The 6,490-nt window shown below is 34.8% G+C and overlaps 1 long non-coding RNA gene across 6 annotated transcripts; it reads right to left on the reverse strand.

Annotated features, from left to right (window-relative positions):
- Positions 1 to 2,163: 2,163 nt before the first annotated feature.
- LOC147492497 (uncharacterized) lies at positions 2,164 to 5,890 on the reverse strand. Of its 6 annotated transcripts, XR_015199963.1 has the most exons (7): positions 5,698 to 5,890; positions 4,765 to 4,816; positions 4,507 to 4,642; positions 4,113 to 4,220; positions 3,598 to 3,737; positions 3,281 to 3,379; positions 2,164 to 2,411 (listed from the first exon to the last, which is right to left on the reverse strand). It is a non-coding gene; the product is annotated as an uncharacterized LOC147492497 (long non-coding RNA). The 6 variants fall into 6 exon arrangements; XR_015199962.1 differs by lacking the exon at positions 4,113 to 4,220 and having other exon boundaries at positions 5,698 to 5,884; XR_015199964.1 differs by lacking the exon at positions 4,507 to 4,642 and having other exon boundaries at positions 5,698 to 5,883.
- Positions 5,891 to 6,490: the final 600 nt, after the last annotated feature.

Below are 6,490 nucleotides of genomic sequence, written 5' to 3' on the forward strand. Positions count from 1 at the left end.
GCTTGGCCATTGGCTTTGCTGGCCTGCGCCACATTTCATATGTTGATGAGTACTACACAACAAAGAACTGGTTACGTACATATCAGGAGGTTTGGATTGGTATTCCCAGCAAGGAACAGTAGGGAATAAACGAAGAGGATGACCACATTCTTCCTCTTGAACTGAGGCGCAAACCAGGTCGTCCCCAAATGGAGAGAATTAGGATCCTACCACCGCGAAAGGGTCCAAAATAGAGGAGGTGTTACACGCTATGCAACCAACATGGCCACAACAGAAGCACTTGCAAGTACTTCGTTGATGACAGGGGGGCTAGTATACATCCTGCGAACTAGGAGACTGTCGACAAACGGTTCAATATATGAGTTTCGAGTAGCATAGACTATATTTTGGGTTTCACTATTTATGTTGTCACGCATGATATCAGCCAAAATTGAACTGCATAATTGTAATTGTTTTGACTATGGCTACAGCATGATCTAGAAGCATATTTTGAAGGCATACTCACATAGCTAAAAATGATATCCTAACCGCAGCGTTATGTTGTCTTACACTTACGTGTTGGTGTCGCTTTAGTCACACTTATAATTACTGCGATTGTACATGTTTACGTAAACTGTTACTAAAAGTTAAAAGTTACGAATTCAACGAGTTGACCACCACCTCCTTCTGACGTTACTTGCAATTGGCCCCACCTAAATTATTTTGCTCTAGAAAACAGTTTTCCCTAACCCTAAATCCCCAATTATTGTTGCAATGCCGCATACTTCCTCCTAATCCCTGACAAACCGAAACTAATCATGAATTATGATAGAAGGTTGGTTGGTTAAGCAAGTTCCAGACCCCAAATTGGAGTAAAGTGTGGTTATTTTTGCGTTTGTGTTGGGTCTGTCCATCAAGAAGGGACTCTAACTAAACGAATCGACTAACTGCAGTACGTTTGGGTTTTTAGACAAAGTTGCAATCTTTAGTGTTGTATGTCCTATGTGGTGTATTGGTTGTGCCTGTAATGCAAGTTAGCTACCTTATCCATCCATATCTGTTTGACTGTCTTATCTTGGGATGTGGGATGATAAAGTTGAGTCGTGCTCCTGAAGATTCAGACCAGTATTTTGTGGTAAATTTTGGTGGTGTCAATCAGAATCTTGCATGACACACCATACAATTGCATGATATATACGACACTGTCTGTCTCTACTCCAGTAAAAGTTTGTCTATTTAGGTTTGATAACACAACGGAAATGTCTGTTACTTCCGAGTCATCTCTTCCACCAAATCGGATGGTGCAAACTTTAGAAGAAATATTATTGTCCATCACAAAGTTGAAGAAGGAAATGAGTCTGGAAGGCAGGATGGAGTTAGATATTCTCTATGGCAAGCTGGATATATTTGTCTGTGAATACGATATGATGGTGAAAAGAACAGAGGCGGCAGCAGAGTTAGCCCTTGCACAACAGCGCCAAAGAATGAGGTGGGTGGTTTTGCGCTCTGTTAAGAGGAAGCGCAAATTAAAACAACTAAGAAATGTTTTACTATATATATTAGAGGGCACTTCATCAGATAGTTCGTCTTGAAAATGTGTAACATGGCAGCCTCTTCGGTGCCGTTGGGAAGAAAAGAATTCTATTTAGTTGTGGGGTTCTGTTGCTTATTTGTTTAAGGGTCCATTTGTTTAATGGGATATTTGTAGATGTGATGGTATTACTCTATCATCTCACTAGTTTTTGCACACTACACCATATCTGTTGAAAAAAGACACTATTGGGTGTATTTTTTTTCAAAAAAGAAGACATTTTTGGGTGTTGTATGGTGACCCATTTTTTTTGCAGTTGTTTTTTTTCTACAACACATGACATGTGTTGTTTTTTTTTAAAAAAAAAAAGGCCGAATCAGGGCTAAAAAAGCCCCTAGCCCAAAATCTACTAAATCATAGCCTAATAAAACTTACTACATACAAACAAAGCCCAGGTCAATTGAGCCCAATTCTTCCTTAGCCCAAAATCTCTATAGAAGCCCAAATCAGAACAAAGCCTACATACAAAGAATGCCGAGAATGCCCAGTACAGACCCATTCAATTGGATCAATTTCTATCCTAACACAAAATCTCAGTAGAAAGCCACATACATTAACAAAGCCACATACAGAGATAAGATAAAACAAGATGATTCAGATATTCAGCCAATTCAACTAGAAAAGAACATGATGCTTTATATTCTGACAAAAATCTACTAAATCATGGTCAAAAGAAGCCCAACACATAATTCAACGTATAAGAAAGGGATTTATGTTCTGACAAAAATCTACTAAATCATGTGTCATTGCAGGCATAACTACGATTCGGGATAGGCAAAACACTTCTACCCAGAGGAGGCTTTTGCAACTCCATGTCCTGCCTTTTTGAACATTTAAAATCCTACATAAACAGGGGAATCAAAACAAGACACACAACCATCTACATCAGAATCACATAATGTATAGAGCAAATATAGATACGTCGTTTAATATCCAATGCATCAAAAAACAAAACATATTATTGGCAACAAAGGTCCATAGAGTGTATCTCTTAAGGTAACAAAAAACATGAAATCTCAACTAAACAAAACTATTTAAGGTCACAGTATTCGGAGATTTCTAAGTATTATTTCAACTAAACAAAACTATACCTAAGATTATGTGGATCAGATATGCCACCGGTATCTGAGACGAAAATGAATTTTCTCAAGACGTACAGCAGACCAATTCCTAGTATATACAACACTGTGTTGCAGGAGCTAATTGTTCAACAACATTTAATGAGGTACAAGAAGACATACTGTTATGATGCTGTATTTGCTCTTGGTTTTGTTACTATGTATGATAAGCTCATAGAAGGTTACACGAGTAACGAAGATAGAGAAGTTATTTTCAAAGCATATATTCAGGCATTGAAAGAGGATCCTGAGAAATACAGGTTTATGGACCATTCTTTATCAATCAAAGAATCATTAATTTTGTAGATAAGAGGTTATTATCTAGTCATTTTATATACATTGAAGGTTGGTGTAGAAGTTTATATGATTCATTGACATCATTACGAGCATCTATGAGAACCATGATAAAGTGTATGGACTGTTGACATGCTGTTAATTTCAACTCTTCTCTAGAAGTCTAGATTAGTGAATATACTTCTTATATATAGGTTTTCAATATATTCACATGTATTAGACAATGATGCATTAGTTGAAATGATCTAGATTGCTTATCTATAATGAAAAGCCTACATCAAAGAGATAATCACAATACCATGAGATCACCAAGATACACGAATTTCCAGCCCTTGAGACTTGTGCGAACAGCCAGGTCCATGTCCTCCACTGTTGTCCGGTCCTTCCAGCCTCCCACCTCATTAATATTTTTTTGTAAATTTTAAGCATGTGATTTTATTTTAGTCATCGTGGAATTAGTAAGTAATATTAAAATTACAAAAATCACAGTTAAACTAATCACCGAATAATTGGTCTGTATGCCGAGAAGAACAGATATCTGCACTGATCCTTAAGATGAATGTAAAACATGTAAAACTCGATCTGAATGTGACAAGAAGTTAAATTGATAGGTACCTAGAAACGCTCCAGTTCCTGCTGCAGTCTATATACAAAATAGTTTATATGTTTTCAGTATTTCCCGGAAATAGATCTTAAACAAATGATGTTTCAAGGCCACTAACAGGCTCTTCGGCTGATTCAGAGATTGCTGCTACCTGAAATAGAAGAATATCAATTTCAATTTAAGTAACTATTAAAAGTGAAAACTGAGTATGGCATGGAAGACAGGATTGAGGTTCTTTTTAGTCATAGACTTTTTATTTCTCTCTTGTTATAAGTAAAAAATCAGTCCATGGATTGTTGTTTATGCGTAGTTTGTGTCTTTAGAACATACGCTAAGCATCAGTAACCTTAAGAAAGATACTTGTGGTAAACATTGCATGTGTGTGGGAGAGAGGGGTGACTGTGGTGTCTATACTGATGCATGATCATTGTGAACTCTAAAACTTCAACATAAAGTTAGAATGGTTATGTTATACCAAAGCCACATAAAAGCAAATGTACAATGACAAATAAAGGAGTCGATATACATTTTTCGAATTAAAAAAAGTGCTACAAAACACTCCATCAGGAATAAATCCAAGAGAAAGAAAGTCCTTTGCTAAGCCGACAAAGTCACAGTTAACATAATGCACACGCTGAAAGACATTAGATCACCATTGTTAAAAAATGGAGTAAAATAGAATATCATGCGTTAGAACAAAATTGAAGAAAGACAAGACAAATTCACAGAGATTTTCATATGAAAATCTACAGATGAGGGCAATAACAAACTACGAAAAGGAAAAACAAACCAAATGGAGATCAACTGATTTGTGAGCTGAAAGATTTGGCATGAAAAGATAGTGCTTAGACCCACAGAGGAAACATTGTGCATAATTAATGTAAACATTATGTCTTCTCAGCCATAAAAGATTCTCTAACCTTTGAACACCTGGCCTAAGGATGCAGCCGCTACGGGTTCAGGGCTGATATCAGCAAATATTTGTGAAACCAAAACACCCAATTGAGACTCAATAGACTTGATAGCAATATGGGTCAGAAATGGAGGTATTTTATCCTAGAACGAACAATTTAGTTCCAATTGCAAGCCAAGGGAAAACCATGCAACAGAAGAAACTGCAGAATCTATTGCATATTTAAAACGTCTAAAGTAGCAAATAGGACAACATGACTATATACCTGTAACTTAAACTGGTAATATATCCGGTCAAGTACTCAAAGCCTGCCCAAGCTATCAAACCAAAGAAAGTGTATATTACCGAGACGAATCGAAGAATAACCTAACTATTCAACAAATTAACTTGTCATTCCCAATAAATTATATATATATATATATATATATATATATATATATATATATATATATAACTGAAACCTTCTAAATGGGTAGCAACAATGTTTAGTGAAGACCGAGGTAATTCAATTGTAAGTCAGGGAAGAGCCATCTTTGACAACCTTTCCTCCTTTCCGTGGATCCCTACTGTCTAGCATACTTGTTGTGCTTATCCACAAGATAAGGAAACATTATAAGCTACCAAATACAGGGAGAGTGATCCTCATTAACTCCCACATTACTAAGGCAATTTATCAAATAAATACTCCAACTTTACAAAGAAATACAAATGCCTTCTATTAATGGAGTATGATAAAGATAATTCTCGCTGTTAAAATCAATAGATTACAAGTTACCAAACACAAAACTTTCACTTAATTTTTTTATTATTTAAAATAGATATTCCCCAAAGCTCCTATGTCAAGACACCAAACAAAAAAAAATCCCACTGCTAAACATCATCAATAATATTGCAACATTACACAATATGATTGCCTAACAAATAATACTCAGCAATATCATCACAATGTTGAATTTGGTAATTTTTAATTTCTAAACTTTTAATTATGCATCTAGGTTTCATTACCAAATGCAAAACCAACTGACAAATCAATGAATCACTAATTTCGAACCTGATTACAATACTACTCTGTTTAACTAATTTCGAATCTGATTACATGCTTGAAGATTATATGAATTAATCATTGACGGATTAAAAAATGTTAAAATCTAAATGAAATCGCTTAACCAGGATAATTGAAACAAATAATTGAAATTACCTGAAGAGATTGTAGATTTGATAAAAAGAGTGATTTGCTAAAGATAGCGATTTGAGGATCGATCAAATGTTATGAAGATTTTGAGAGTGATTTTGAAAGCGAGGGTTTTTTCTTATTTTGGTGAGAGAGAACGAAAGAGTGAAGAAACAGATTATTTTTTTGGGGACACGTGGTGGGTGTGCTCACAAAAGGACAAAACAAAAGCGTCGATAGCCTTGTCTTTTCTTTTTAAATCTGGTGCAGTGGCAAGTGTAAATATTTTGAGTTAATGACTATTTAGTACCACAAACTTTCACATTTTTTCCTAAATGGTACCCGAACTTTGTTTCTCGCCTATTCGTACCACGAAGTTTCAATTTTGTTTCAATTTAGTACCTCAGTTAATTTTCCATCCAATTCTGTCCAATTTCACTAACGGCGTTAGCACTATTCACGTGAACAGTGTTTTTACTATTCACGTGAACAATGTTTTTTTTAAGAATCTTTAATCAATCTTAAAAATTAATTCTTTAATAAAAATAATTAAATAAACGCTATTCACGTTAACAGTGTTTTTACTATTCACGCGAACCGTGTTTTTTATTTTTTGTAATAATCTAATTTTTAAGATTGATTAAAGATTCTTAAAACACACACACACTATTCACGTGAATAGTAAAACACTGTTCATGTGAATAGTGTTTTTATTATTTTTTATTAAAGAATTAATTTTTAAGATTGATTAAAGATTCTTTTTTAAAAAAAACAATGTTCACGTGAATAGTAAAAAAACACTGTTCATGTGAATAGTGTT

The sequence above is a fragment of the Coptis chinensis genome, chromosome 6 (assembly GCF_015680905.1).
Source record: "Coptis chinensis isolate HL-2020 chromosome 6, ASM1568090v1, whole genome shotgun sequence".
Classification (NCBI taxonomy): domain Eukaryota; kingdom Viridiplantae; phylum Streptophyta; class Magnoliopsida; order Ranunculales; family Ranunculaceae; genus Coptis; species Coptis chinensis.